This window comes from Fundulus heteroclitus, chromosome 23 (genome assembly GCF_011125445.2).
Source record: "Fundulus heteroclitus isolate FHET01 chromosome 23, MU-UCD_Fhet_4.1, whole genome shotgun sequence".
NCBI classification, from domain to species: Eukaryota; Metazoa; Chordata; class Actinopteri; order Cyprinodontiformes; family Fundulidae; genus Fundulus; species Fundulus heteroclitus.
In genome coordinates, this window is record NC_046383.1 from 21377819 (window position 1) to 21394181 (window position 16363).

General features: G+C 39.1%; 1 protein-coding gene across 1 annotated transcript in view; it reads left to right on the top strand.

Moving 5' to 3' along the window:
* Positions 1-16363, top strand: part of dele1 (DAP3 binding cell death enhancer 1) — a gene marked incomplete in the record, with an annotated part of 30075 nt that overhangs the window by 6537 nt on the left and 7175 nt on the right.

Genomic DNA, 16363 nt, shown 5'->3' on the forward strand with positions numbered 1-16363 from the left:
GGGAAGGAATGTTTTCTCTTTGAAGGAAATTCATTCATTCTTGCGTTCATCCATAAATATAGATTAGTAATTGTTCGGCAGGTGGTCCATCAGAATGATATTTTGGATGCATTCATGCAGTGATCCTTTTTGACTTTTTCCACATAAGTCTTTTGGATCATGTGACATTCAAAGAGTTTTGACAATCAGGCTGTGTCAACTAGGTTACCTGATGGGTTATTTTTTAGTTCTATTACAGTTGTCTGTACTTGTCTTTTGTTGCTCTGAAAAATCTGTTTCCTGGTTTATAATTTTTTGTTACCAGTATTTTTCTACATCTGTTTATGAGTTTTGTTTCTCTCTCACTGGTCTTTATTCCCAGATGCTCTGCTAATGTTTTCCTCTGGCACAAATGCAGTGCCAGAGGAGATGAAATCTATTAAGCCTTGTTCCTGTTATGCTTTTGCATGGAGTGACTCTCTGTGTCCTTTATAGAGTGAAGTACCAGCACTCAAAATGCGGACAACAAGCAACCCATGGGGAGACTGAGGGTTTTAAGGGAATTAAATCACGGTGGGTGAAGGTTCAGGGTAACATAATGGCAACAAGCTTGCGGCATTTACATCTCCACTGGTTGTCTCAGTTCCTCACTAAATATGTGTCGTATTATTCATGTTAGTCTTAGCGGCTACTTTAGTTTTGTTTTTGCCAAATACTGCAGCTCTGTTCCAGATCCATTTGAGTGAAAAGTGGTGGTGGTTTTTGCATGGATGGTGACCGGGGTGAGCCACTTTGTTTGGTTGGCATACTCCCACCCAGCAACCCACTTAAAGCCAAAAACACACCCACCACTTCCCCAGAGGAACCCTCTGAAAAGCAGCAGGTAATCTGTTATACTAACCAGAATTCACTAATTAAATGAACCAAATTAAGACCACTCAAAATGATTAGCCTATTCAGTTCTTTATGTTGACAAACTGCCTTAAAGAATCTCTGGCGTATATAGAATACAGCAGTTGAGGTTGGACTAGTTTGGTCCTTTGGAAATTGAACTGAAGATGACCAAATGCAGTCAAGTTTCCTTAAAAACTGTAAAACTGCTCGTCAGTTCAGCGCTGAATCTGAAGATGCAATTGCGATGCAGCTTTCAGTATAATTAAAGCCGGCTGTGGTGAACTGCAATATTTTCTTGCACTGCATAGAGACAATCCCTATTCAACATGCAAATAAGCAATAAGAAACTTTGTCAAGGTATCAGTTTGTTCTGTGGTTGTGACTGTGGGTAACCTGTAGATTTCTTAAATTGTTAAAGTCTATAGATGAAGCGTTTTTACACCTGTATATTATTTGAATTGCTGGACATCTGCACATTATTTTGTGTAAACTTACCCTGTTCAGAGAGATGAAGCTGCTGCAGCAAAATGTCGAGCCAATAGTTTGCCAGCCCGCCACCAGGTGACATGAGATCAGGGCTCACCGTGGTTACCTCTGCAGTCTCGCAGGAATCGAGTCCCAGGAGCAGACGGCGGGCTTCATAAATGCAGGAGATGTTCCTTTCCAGACCCTTCACCACCACCGACTGATAAATAAACATCAGCACAGATATTTACCGCATCAGCATTCAACCCACTGCAGCAGATGGATCTAAAACAGTGAATGAATGTACATCCAAATTCATAGTAAAGAGAATTTACCAAAATAAATAAACAAATAACTATTTTTTCTTAACAGAGCCATTGCAAATAAGCAATCAAAACACCCTCAGCCTGGCCCCAGACTGAATGTAGTTTTAAAAACATGGAGCTGAGAGCCAACAAACCCACTGAATTATTTTGTATCATTATTTTTAATGGTATCTCATGCAAATTACATTCACCTTGCTGGTCTGTTTCGCTTTGGGCTTGACACAAATGAAGACTCCGAGGTTTTGCATCATCTGAGTCAGATTGCAAGGATCTCCCTCCCCATCTTCACGCATGTCAAACATCAAACACACGGGCAGGCAATCCTAGATGTGTGCAAATGTGTTTCACAGTAAATAAAAAAACTACAACAACACAGGAACAATAGTGGTTATCTGGGAACTGTCGCAGAAGCAAACATGATAGAGAAACAACAAAAGAAAGGCGTGCGTGTACCATGAGCTGCCGCCGAGCCAGACAGACTCCATCAGGGCTGCCCTGGATGAGCAGCGAGGGGGGGCTTTGAGGAGCGCTAAGGTCTGGCAGGATGATTTGGGTCTGGGTTTGTGCATAACACTCAGAAAGTTGGCGCCATTCTGTCCCAACAGGAAGAGATGCTGCTGAGCAGTGACATCCAGCTGGCTGCTCACTATCCCCCCTGGGGCCTCTGACCCAAGCAGGAGCTCCATCAGGATGCACGTCGCCTTCTGTTCGGGCAGATGATAGCTTTACACACACAAGTCTTAATATGGACTGATACAAGATTTCCGCGGTGTGTGTGAAGAGTGCTGTAGGTGAAAGTAACCTTGACAGCAGCTGCGTGCCCGTGCAGCCCCCAAACTGTGCAGGACCACTTCCATAAAAGGTTGTCTGGGCTTGAGGCAGTGGTGGCACCAGCCCTGAAGCTCACGCTGACCCCTAAGCTCTGCGCCACTGCTGGATAAGTGGAGAGCCTGCATCTTGGCAGAGCCTGGGGTACCAGGCTTGACTGGGGCAGGTCAAAGGTCAGTGACAGCGGCTGGACGGTCCTACAGCAGGATAAAGACAAAGAAAAGATGGCTGTCGACACCAAGACAGAACTGCAGAAAGCTTGGCATTTTGACAAAAGAAGCGGTATTATTTGTACTTGTCATCCCATTGATTGCAGTATTGATCCGTGTATCTGACGGCAGTGAAGAACCGAGTGTTGAGATAAATAAAGTCCCTGCTTAGATTGACTACTTACCCTTATCCTCCTCTGGCTTCTTCCACCCCTTCTATGGCCCAGCAATAGAAACCTGAAAAATAATAAGAACAATGCCTCTAACTACATTTATTACTAGATATATTTAACCTCCATGCCAGTGTACGGTCTCTTTTCATTAACCTGCTATTTCTGTATTTAAATGTTTTTTTGGTCTGTGTTTTCATTAGACGTTAGTAAAAAAAAAAATAAAAAAATCAAAATGAACACAAAAAAGGTTTGAAACCATTGGTCTGGGTGCAAATAATCTATAGGACATGTTTCACTCAGTGAATTGAGTTACTGAAATAAATGAACTTTTTTTAAAAGTCTAATTTCTTAAATATTGCTGGCTTTCAACCTGATTGCTCTTCTCTCCGCTGCGTTGTGACGATTGGAGTCAGGGAAGTGGATGTGACAGCATGTGGCCTCCATCACCTTCTTTATGTTCCCACCACCTTTTCCAATGACATGGGAATGCTCTGTGAAGGCCACGTCCATCTTCAGCGTCACCTTGTTCACCTGTTAGTCACACAAGCCAAGGACTGCATGCTCAGTTTGGGGCAGAAATTTTGGAAACTTCCTCTTAAGCACCTAAAAAAATTAGATTTAAGGATGGAAAAACACTTAAAACTAGGGCTGTCAGTATTAATGCATTATTAACGCATTATCTTTGGTACACCATAACAACGTCAATTTTTTTGTCACCCTTAATCACGCGTAAAAGCACACAGACTGTTCCCTAGTGTTTTTTTTTTCCTCCCGCAGTGCTCTTCGGGCTGTTTCTTTTACCCTCGGCGCTTTCCGTAGTTCCAAGAATGCTAGAGACTGGAGCAAAATAGACACACGCTCACTGTCGCCAAGTCTGTTTATTTTATATGACTTTGGGCTTCTTTTTTCTAAAATGGCTTGTAAATTTCATGAGCCGTGGGTTGGGTTTTTTTTAGTTTGTTTCTGAAAGTGAAATCGCTTATTTGGGCTCTAAAATAAGTGACGATAAACATGAGTTATAAACCGACCCGCTTGTGCTACAGACACTTCAAGTACAACCCGCTGAAATATCCCTCCGCCTCATTATGCGCTGGAGCGCATCCTCCACTAAGCTGACATAAGAGCTGATGGAAGTAAAGGCAGAGAGAGCAATGATGCCCATATTTTCTGCAGTTTACGGAGCAAAAGTGCAAAAGGTGAAAGTAGATTACGCGGTGCAGATCACCATTTTGAGCAGAGATTGGTTCTGAAGATGAGTTTTTACTCGCGGATAACATTCCAGAACCCAACCCATAAACCATATGCTTGAAATGCTTATTAATTTGTTGTCTTTGTATTCGACAAACTAAGGCTGAATCACATGGCCAAATGAAGTTTCTAGAGTTACAGTGTCAGGACATAAAGCTGTGCTAAACAGTTCTCTTTCAAGGGTTTTAAGCTCCTGGCACAGTTGCAAGCAAAGTGTAAGACTCTGAAATGACCTGGAAATTTAAAACCTTTTTCTAGGTTTTAAAAAAAAATGTGTGTATGAACGTGGATATAAACAGCATGCAAAAATATAGGAATAAATTATTGTTGTTGGTGTGACAGCTCAGAATTAGATGTGTTTGACAGAGTGAAAAAATTAACAATAAAACTTGTGACTTTATTGAAATGTAAAATTGGTATTAATTTATATGTATATGCGTAATACCATGTCTATCTTTGTTTAGGAGGCAAAAAATATTTCGCCAAGAAAATAGGTATTTATTTACACATTTGTTTACACATTGTGTAAACATCAGGGTGTTATGATTAGCGATTTAGCCGTTATTGGCCAGAGTTTAACATTTTATGGCACAAGGATGTTTTCATTCCAATTCTGAAAAGTACTTGAAAAATAAAAAATAAAAATAATTTTTGTACAAGCATGTCTTGTATTAGTGTCATATATTGCAAAATAGCATATTAAAATGCCCAAATAGGCTTTTACACTTTCAGAAATAAAAGGATAAAATATGTGATTAATTTGCAATTAATCTTGAGTTAACTATTGAAATTATGCGATTAATCGCGATTAAAATTTTTAATCATTTGACAGCCCAACTTAAAACACATTAACTTCAATAACATTATGATTGCTGACAAGTAAAGTGAATTACACTGATTTTCTCTCCCTTATGGTACCTGTTAGTGGGTGGGATATATTAGGCAATAAGCCAACGTCCTTTAACTATTTGTGTCAGAAGCAGGAAAAATTAGCAAGTATAAAGGACTTGAGAAAGTTTAATGAGGATCAAATTGCAATGACAGGATCACAGGGTCAGAGCCTTTCCAAAACAACAGATCATGTGAGGTTCTCTGGTCAGAATCAATCAAAACTGGTCAAAGGAAGGAGCAGCAATGGGCTCATGGGTGGCCAAGATTCACTGATGTAGGTTTAGAGTGAACCCTGAATCATTTTGTCAGATCCAACAGACAAGCTACCGTAGCTCAAATGGCTGAATAAGTTAATGTTGCTCCTGATAGACAGGTGTCAAAATACACACTGAACCACATTTTGTTGCATGTGGAGATGCATGGCTGCAAGAGAGTCAGGGCAACGTTCCAATGGGAAAGCTTGGATCCTGGAATCCAGGTGGACCTAAATGTGGTGTATATTAAAGCTACATGAAATGCAATCACTGTATAATTGAAGTAATTCAGTCTCATGAACGTCACCGTTAGTTATCACATCAGACCTCCAGGGATTTAGTTAAATCTATTCTTTGAGGAGTTAGTGCAGTCGTTCTGCTACAAAGCAAGACTATCAGTTGACAGCTCTCACCTTGGTTTCTAGCACTTCCAGTATCTTCTTTTTGGCTTCCATAACGTTGGTTCTCTTCCCTTCCACCTTCACATGCGGGTCTAGGAGGAAATCACAGACAATTCTCAAACATTTGCTTGTACTGCAGTAAATAGACAGCGGTGATTATATAATAGAGGGTTACAGACCATGAGAGAAAAAGTATCTCACTGGTTTGAACAGAGTATAAAGACTTTGGCACCTTTCTTTGACTTGGCTCCAATCTTTAGTTTGGATGGCCATTTCACCTGAGTGCCAGTTTCCCTCATTACCTGTGAGAGATTAGACGAGAAGCAAAGCAGACACTCTCATTGTATGCACAATTAGGAAACACACCTACACACAGTCATTCAGACAGAGGAGATTGCTCCGTTCTGGGGACACAAAGGCCCATTTGCATTTCAAAGACTGCAATTATCATCTCCATAAAAAGTGTAAAGGCTGGCACAGAGTTTGAAGCAAATATTGAAACTAGATATTTTCAATGATCTGTGAACTGGTGAGTGTTTTTATGGGTTTGATTATAAGAGGGCTTTCAAAGGAGGCTGACTCACTCGCTCGAAAAACTTTTCTCCCGTCTCCCCTCCTTGTTCTGGAGCTGGAAAAAAAAAACACAGACAACATTTTATGTTTGGAAAATTTATTTTTGAAATGCTTTCCAAAACAAACACAAGTAATTTTGTTATGGTGCAGTACATTGCGCCCCCAGGCCGGGCTGTGACTCAGTGGGAAGAGTGGGAATTATTTTACCAGTATTTCTTTTGTTATTTAAGCTTTATTTATACAGGTTATCTCACTTAGATCCAAGATCTAATTTTCAAGACAGACCTATTTGAGACAATTAAAAAAATTACAAAAAGTTACAAAAAAATTAAACATTAAAAAAATACAACATAGATTAAATAAGCAAATAAAACATGCCCTAAAGACAAGAGCAAAAGTAATGTGGAGTGCTCTGTTATGGACAGCATCAAATATATAGAGAGAGGTTGCAGATGCATTCATATAAACAATATCATTGTAATCCAAGAGAGGCAGGAAGGTCTTTAAGACCAGATGCTACTCACAAGGTTCCATCTTGTGGCCACTCCTATTCAATATCTACATGCTCCCCTTAGTTCAGATTATAACTAACAAAAAGATCAGTTTCCCTAACTATGCGGATGACACACCGCTATTCATTACAATGTCACCAGGTGACCATAAACCTGTTATAGCTAGATGCATAGAAGAAATCAATACATGGATTGGCATATTTTTTTCAGCCAAATAAAAACAAAACTTAAAGGCTCTATAAGTAAGATATTTATTGTAAAATCAACCTAAATCCTTCTCATTTGTCACCTGGAAAATAACATTCCCTATAAACAACCAGTTCTCTCCATGAACAATGCCTTTGTAAAGTTTTTCTCATTTCAAACCTAGAGGTACGGGAAGGAACTACTTGGGTGCAGTGTGCAGCTCTTGTTTACTTCCTGGTTCCTGAGCAAATTGTAGCAGAATTCCCAGGGTTCCCAGAACAGAGCGCAGCTTTTGGTATTTTATTTTGTCAAAAAAGTAGCAGCCTGCAAACATGGAAGCCTGTAAGAGAAGAGGACCAGAAATATAACTAAATGCAATATAATATGCCAATATGGAAGTAAAAAATTCAGTTGAGCTTCACACCAACTTTGGACCGTTAAGTAATTGCCGAGTCTTGGTGAAAGCCATCGTGTATGTGTTGGTTAGGGCTTTGCCTTGCCTTGAAGGATATTTCCGGGATTAAAGTCCTAATGTCCCAGCAGAATCTTGAAAAACATCTCAATGCATTTATTTTTAGTTGAATTGATTACTGCAACAGTGTCCTTACAGGTTTGCCTAAAAAGTCAATCGCACAACTGAAGCTGATCCAGAATTCTGCTGCCCACGTCCTCACTAAAACTAAGAAAGTAGAGCACATCAGCCCAGTTCTGAAGTATTTACAATGGACAATGGACAATAGACTTAAAAATACATCTGTTAGTCTATAAATCACTGAATGACTTAGCACCTAAATACATAACAGTTTTGCTGTCAGTGTATTAACCTCCCAGACCACTCAGACCAGGGATGTCAATCTAATTTCTATACTGGGACCCTTTGGCATCATGAAGTCATTAAAAAGGCCTGTATAGATGACAATTTTGATTTCATAATTTCATTCCAGTTTACATAAAAATGTAAAACAAAATGACAATAACGTAACATTAGCACCCTTAGGCCCAATTTAAACAGTTTATCTTCAAAAAAGATATTGGGATCAGTTACACTTTAAACTCATCATTCTGCATCACTTTTTTTCTTTGTGGGCATTTCTGTGTTGTTTTAATGGGTTGCGGAAAAGCTGACATCTAGTGGCAGCACGCTGTTACTACACAGTTAAAAGAAAATCAACGTTCTCTACAGGAGTCACAGTTTTAGCCACTTTACACACTTTAATATGCCTCTACTTTATGACATAACATGCCGTTTTTGGCTTTTGAGGGCCGGATAAATTGCCTTGATGTGCCAGATTTGGCCCCCGGGCCTTGAGTTTGACACATGTGACTCAGGTCTTCTGATTCAAGCCTACTCTGCATACTTTGAATCAGAACCAAACATGGAGAAGCAGCATTTAGTTCCTATGCTGCACTTATCTGGAACAAGCTTCCAGAAAACTGTAAAAGTTGAAATCCTGAGTTCTTTTAAACCAAGATTAAAAACACATTTGTTTAGGATTGCCTTCGAGTGTTTTAGTTAAGCTGTTAACTGAAACATCAATAGTTTAAGTTTGTAGTCCAACTGTTGTTTATTTAATCATTAATATTTGTTTTTAGTTTGTGTTTTCATTGTCACATGTTTTAATCATGTAAAGCACTTTGCACTGTTCTTCTACTGAAATGTTCTGTACAAATAAACTTGCCTTGTCTTCCTTCCACTGAGAGGAAATCAATAACTGTGTCTGAAGAAGACCCTTGGATCTTCAACTTCTTCACATCATGTCCAACATGTGATTTAAATGAATACGTGATTTCAGTGGCACCTGATGTTATTTTATGGAAGGAATAGATTGCAGGAAACTTTCTTTGTGTTGGCAAACACCAGGACCTTTGTCTTATCAGCATTTAAGTTAGATAAAATAAAGTAAAACTAAGGACAGCAGCGACTGTTTTTCTATGGCAGCAAACAATAGAACCATCAGCATAAAAATGCTTGAATCGGTAACACTTTCACCGACACTGTTTACATAAATTGAAAACAGTTTGCAGTTACAGTTGTCTTGCAGCTGAAAACCTGGGTGTTATCTTCCAGCTTCTTAACAGCCACATGTTGACGTGCCCTGGGGCAAGGTACTCCAAGCTGCCTGCTGATCAATGCATTAGTGTAGGAATTTGTGTGTTTTGAACGTGCACATGGTTCTAGTGCAGAAGTACTTTGTGTAAAGTACTTCTGCACAGTAAAACAAGAAAAGCACAAGTACGATTGTCTGCTGCACATCTGTCAAGTTAGCAGTATTCCCTATGATTATGCAGGTCTTAACAAGATCATACCATTTTCATATGAAAGATAATTTTCCATTGGCCTTATGTTATATAACATTTTTTGGATTTTCTGTTGCTCTGAAACATTCAAATTGATAATTTGAATGTTTCCGGTTTAAATACCGGAAAGGTATCCCTCTGTTTGCATTGAATCTACAATGTAGAGTTCCACTTTCAGCCTTGAATTCATTAAATTGATTAGCATTTATGATATAGTTTCTGGACAGGTCGGGGACATAACACTGCAAAGTAGTGTATGAGACAGGTAAAGGGTTGGCATCTCCTTGTTGTCCCGTTCACAGGGCAACTTTTCAGTACATAATGTGTGTTCAACGTCAACATTGCTGAAACTTTGCCAAGCAAGTGGAACAAGGGGTCGCTGGAAACACATCCAAGTTTAAAAGGCCATCGCTCCATGGTGACATTTGAAGGATTCAAGGGGAGCCTCCTCAGAAACACCCCCCCCCCCTCCTTGTCATCGCTATGGGTTACACAGGCCAGAGCTGAGGAATGGGAAGAAAACAGAGCGAGAAAGTGGCGCATCAGGAAGACAACCACACATCAGCTTTGAGACAGTAAATCACTTTAATGGCCTGTGCTGATTTAAAGACCTCCCAGTTTTTTAAAAGAAAAAAAAATACCATGACACAAAAAACACTATGTAATTCGGGGTGAATTGCAACGTGACAGAAAAGTATGAGAAACATCACAGCTCAAACCAATGCAGTTCAAAAAGTCACACACAATCCAAGCTGCAAACACATTAAAGGCAAGTGACAGCCGTCGCAGCTGATTCGGTTTAAGCGCCGCGCCATCATGAGCAAACATGATCTCCAGTTGCCGCACACAAGTCGCAGAGTTTCCCCAGTGATGCGAGGGAGGCATTTGTCATGAAGCTGCCAAGAGGCAATAACTAAGAGCGGCAGTTACCTCTGCTTCCCAGACAGAGAGGATAAAAAGCGAAAAGGGGCCCCTGAATGCATAAGCCAACACAGGTCATAAATCACAAAGCTACAGCAACAGGAGTTTAATGCGTGGAATTTAGTGATGGCAACAACAAGCAGCTGGAGGCAGTGACAGGCGCCGGTTCAGGTGGATAACGGGAGCCAACCCACAGGAGGACCGTGACAGACGACAAAAAGAGCAACCTGCTGCTTAGCAGACAGAGCATGAAGATGTGAAGATTACAAAAACAACTAAGGAAGCCATCACACTCACCATACAGCATGGTTTCAAGCTTCTTCCTGTCAATCCTGAACCTCTCCTCCACCCACTCCGGATCCAAACTTTGCCCTTTGGCGTCATCTCTAGCACAGCTTTCTCCTTCCTGCTCCTCTTCCTCATTCTCCTTTTCCTCTCTGGGATCAGATTTTGCTGCTGAGTCCGGTTCTAAGCTGGTCTCCAGTTCAGGCTGCTGGGGTGATGTGATGGCCAAAGAAACAGACGAGCTCCTCTCCATGATGTTGGTGGTAGCTGTAGCAGGAATTAGCCCTTGTCTGTGTTTGAGCATGTGTGTGACCAAGGAGACAGCCTGAGTGAGAGAAAAAGGGGGAAAGGGGCCAGAATCCCCCCCCCCCCCACTCCTTCTTTAACCACCCCACCCCTTTTCCTTAATTTAGTGGACAAACCCTTTCAAGCTGTTTACGGCACTGGGGAATTTGTTGCCATGGCTTTAATTGCATGGATGCTCAAGATAACCTATTTGTTTTTTAAGCAAAAGCTCCTCCGAAATTGCCAACTCTAGAGTCCTTCAGCTCACGACAAATCCAAAGTAGCCCAAAGTTCAGTGCCACTCAGAGGATCTGGATGTAACTTGAAGTCCCAGCTCATAGAGCCGAACACACTCACGAAATGCATCTTCACAGCAGCAAACCCAGCTAACAAAACAAACACGTCGTCCAGCACACCGCTGCCCCTCTGCTGTCTTCTGCACCCCGCTCTAAACAGAAAACATCAGATCTCAGAGGTCTGAATGAAGAGAAGCAGAGAGGTTTACCTTTTTCACACTTTTTACGTTTACAGTGCAATTAAATTTGGGCCAGATGGCATGACTTGAACGTTAATGTTCACAGATGCTCTCCATCCAATCTGATTTCACTTGAAGACTTTTGCAAAGATCAGTGAAAATCTCCAGCTGGTAGATGTGAGAATAGCAAGTAAACACTATTTTAGTGTTTAATCTGTTAAAAAAAGAGGCCACACCATTTATTTTATCTACAATATTTATACTTACATTCAATCTGTCATTGTTTAATTTCATGTTTTATTATTTTACTTTATTGTATTATTTGAAAAAGCATAAAAGCTGGACACCACATTTAGAGTTGCTGTACAACTTAAGTGTAATACCAATTTATACCTAAAACTGAGCAAATTCGCATTAGGGGAATTGGCTATACAGGTATTTTTGGATTAGAGCTACACTATGCATTTGCTGGGTAATCAGAGAAAGTGTTATTTGCTCTGTGTTAATTTGAGTCTGGTTGGATGTAGTAGAAGACATTGAAAGGCATTGATTTAAAATGGATTTAGTTTGATGAATGCAGTTCATAGGAGTGATTGATAAGAGGTGTTTATAAAATTGTTGTTCAAAACACTATAAAATGGTAATCAGAGTTCTAGTCAGAGTATTTGTGCCATAAAGTACATTGCTGTGATTTAATCGGTTCATGAAAGCGACATATGGATTCAAAACTGTAAACATATAGACAGTAATGTGAGTGGTTGTAATACGAACTGTTTCAGTGTGACTACAGTATTGTGTTTTACTGTACAAGTGTAGTGAGTTGTTGTAAAAAGGCAGAAGAAACTAGAACGTGATGCATCAGATCACGCATCGAGTGTGGCCCTGTACTGTGTTTTTTTTTTTCTTCTTTTTTTTGTTTGTTTTTTTGCTTTTGCAGTTACTGCAAAAATAAATATGTTACACATGAGATGAGTTGGCCCATCAGTTTCTAAAGGGTAACGAATACATGCAAAACATTTCTGACCTATTGTGTGTTTAAAAAAAATTTAAATGTGTGGCTGCAATGTGATAAAATGTCAACGTTAAGGGTGTATACATACTAAAAGCAATGTAAATGCTGTAACAATACTGCATGTCGTCCTTTGAAGAGGTTTTTGTCAAGGCTGAGTGGAAAATGATTTTGCTGTCAAATAGGAGGCAACAATATATTTTTAGTCTTAAGCTGCTTTATTTATTTTCACTAAATACTCTGTCAAGACATTCTCGTAACAGTAGTTTTAAGTTCAAATCTTTTACTTTCTGTTTAAATTTGACGAGGCATTAAAAAAATGTCAATACATTAAGATTATTTGTCACATGTGAAGGAAGTGTTTTTCTATATTTACTTCTACAACCAAGTTGAACTTGTTTAGAGGTTAGTAGAAGAGAGAGTAAATGAGAGAGTGTGGTGGAGGCCTGCAGTTCAGCCACAGTGTTTAAATTGCTCTGTTTAGCTGCCTGCTGAGATTCACTAAACGTAGAGGTAAGTAGTTAGGTAAGTAACCATTCAGAAACTGCTCAATTTATGCCGAGTCTTCCCAAACTCAGCTCTTGGGTCGACCTTATGGTCCCTTGCAAGAGTATTCATACTCCTTCAACATTTTACTTAAGTTTACAGCACAGACCTTTCTTGTGTCTTATTATCATTTGATGTTTGTGATTAACACAAAGTAGTGCATAACTGTACGGTATTTATTGAAATTAATATTTAACAATTTTAAATCTTGAAAATATGTCATGTATTATAGTAAAGTCCACTCCTCTCCAATATTCCAAAGTGAAATTCAGAGTAATTAAGTTGCTCCAGTAAGATTCAGGAGTTATTCTGTGAATAGAAAAAGACTGACACTGTAAATCAGATTTGACTAATTTGAATTTTCTATTTTTTTTTTTCAATGGACAATGAGCCTGTTTTTTATTTTATAGGTGTATAAATAGATGCTCTGCACAAATCTGATGGGAAGCAAATGCGCTGGCTGCAGCCTGCCAGCTCCACCTTCCAACAATCAGGGACTCAACAGGAAAAAAACATGACCCCTTTACTTCAATTCAATTTTAATTACATAGTACCAATTCATGATACATCCCATTTCAAGGCATTTTTGAAAGTCAAATTCAATCAGATTATACAGATTGGTCCAAAAGTTTCCTCTCTAAGGAAACCCAGCAGACTGCATCAAGTTTTGACAAGCAGCATTCTCTCCTGGAGAACCGTAGAGCCACAGGGAGAGTCATCTGCATTGTCGATGGCTTTGCAGCAATCCCTCATACTGAGCAAGCATAAAGCTACAGTGGAGAGGAAAACTCCCCTTTAACGGGAAGGAAAACCTCCAGCAGAATCAGGCTCAGTGTGAACGGTCATCTGCCTCGACCGACTGGGGGGTTAGAGAAGACAGAGCAGACTTGCTTCCCCTTAAATTTGTAAAAGCTTTTGGTGGGAAAAAAACATTTACCTGCTTGTAACTACCTGAAGTTATCCTGCAAGAAGTCAGGAGGGAATACTGGGAGCATCTGCATTTTCGCCTACAGCAACTTTGAAATGTGTCTGGAAAAAGACGTGGTTTTAATACCCAGTACTCTTCTGTTAGTCAATTTACGTCTTTGAGATGAAAGAAAATTCAAAGCTATGATTGTCAGGATGAAGAGGGTATGTAAAATAAAAGCAAAACAGGATTTCAGAAAGAGCTAAATTGCTTTGTGAGTCCCTTAGGTGCTTTAAAAAAAATTTAGCTACTATTTCAAACATAACCTGAAGTATGAGCAAAAACAAACTGTTTGATTAGTCGGTTCTGATGCGGGTCCCTTTCCAGCTCAGCCCGATGTTTTCCATATTGCTTTGACAAATATTGCCTCAGGCAGGTGGACCAGTAAACAGTTGCTGGCAGTGCAGAGACGCTGTTAACATTACATGCTACTGCAGGCAATTCGCCGGAGGAGGAAGTGAAAGACCCGATGATTGTGTCACCATGGCAACAGGGCAAAGAGTGAATCAGTCCAAGTTGGACCTGACATCATGAGTGCATACCTCCTCCTTTGTGCCCCCCTCTGTTTTGTTCAGATCCATCTGACTGGAAGAAGCTGTGGTTCCAGGAAGGCGTCAGAGACTGCGTCACATATTCAATCACAGGGAGAGCAACTATTCTTGAGCGTAAATCCATCAAATGAATCAGACCATTTCAAGTTACGCCCTCAATTCACCTCTCATTGTTTTTAGCCCGGTGAGATGCTCTGATGAGACAAACATCAGCGCGTGGCGAGGATCTGTGAGACAGCAGATTCAGAAGCAAAAGTTTAAAACCTTCAAAGCCAAAGAGAGTTTCATTCCTATCTTGGCGCCCAAAGGAATTTCTAATCATGAAGTCGCTTTATTTCAAACTGAAATGCTGTCTTTACCAGGAAGGAGCTTTCTTTTCTGATGAGGCTGACAAGGTTACGGTTCTTAAAGTATGTTTAAGAATACTTGCTGAAAAGGTGGCAATGTTATAGAAAAGGGGAATCAAAACGCGTTTACCTTTCTATGTGTGAGTTTGGATTTGGAGTTCAGATCTGCAAGGAGCCATTGGCCAAGAGAAAAACATGTTTACTAAATCCTTTAATGGAATAGAAAATGAAAATGAAAACTTTTTGACCGTTTTATTTTTTCACTGAACTCTAAATGCTTGACCCTCAGCTCAATGGTTACATCACAGAAAAACATCTGATTATTATGAAATATTTCTTTAGATGAAGACCTTCTTAATTTGTTTTCTAAATTGGAAATTTTATGAGGTTAATATTGGTAGATATTAACTTGTATGCAGTCTTTTTATATCTTTAGGTTTACAGTTATATCATCTTCATTTTGCTGGAGTTGTGTTTTAACATTCTCAGAGTTTTATAGCTATAGAAAAAGCAGCGAATAAAAATTATTTTTTAGTGAGTTTTGTGGTTTTTACTGTTTGCTTCAAGTCCTACTTGAAGAAACTATATCATCAAGCCTTATCAAATATTAGGTTATTACCACCACTTTTATATACCTTGTGGTCAATGTGAGTAAAAAACAAACAAATTAAAATATCTATTTTAATTACTACAAATGTATATTTTGCTCAAATAAATATATCTTAACCAGTTTTCAGTCCAGTCCATCAATCTGATAATCTATTTTTTGTCTCATCTCACCAGAGCACCATCTTCCATACATTTGGGGGTATTAAGTATGGCACACTCAAACTGTGCCTTCTTATTTTTAACACTAATGTTATTTTTCAGTATTCCATTTAGCCCAGCTCGATGGAGCCTATGGCTTATATTGGTCCTTTGGACAGATCCTCCGGTCTCTGCTGTGGAGCTCTGCTGCTCCTTCAGGGTTACCTTTGGTCTTTGGGCTGATTAGTGTCCTCCTTGCCCGGTCATTGAGTTTTGATGGGGAACCCTCTCTTGGAAGGTCTGTTGTGGTACCATAGGCTTTCCATCTGAATATGATGGATTTAATAGCACTATGGGGGAACACCAGTGATTTGATATTTTGCTATTACCCCACCCTGACTTGTACTTCTCGGCAACTTTATCCCTGACTTGTTTGGAGAGCTTCGTGGTGTGATATTAGCTTAGTGGTGCTGCAGCCTCTGGTGCCTTTCAGAAAAGGTATTTTTATACTGACATGTGACACTCAGATTGCAGACAGGGGAGCTTCAGTTCACTGATTATGGGACTTCTGAAGGTAATTGGTTGCACCAGGACTGTTTAGGGGCGTCATAGGAAAGAGGGTAGATACTTAACTATCCATCCATTTTCCAACACGCTTATCCCTATTAGGTCATGAGGGGTTAGATACATATATAAACATGCAAATTTTTAGTTACTTTTAAATTTTCTATTTTTAAATTATATATATATATATATATATATATATATATATATATATATATATATATATATATATATATATATATATATATATGTATACATACCTATAGGTGTGTGTGTATATATATATATATATATATATATATATATATATATATATATATATATATATATATATATATATATATATATATATATATATATATATATATATATATATATATATATATATATGTATACATACCTATAGGTGTGTGTGTGTATATATATATA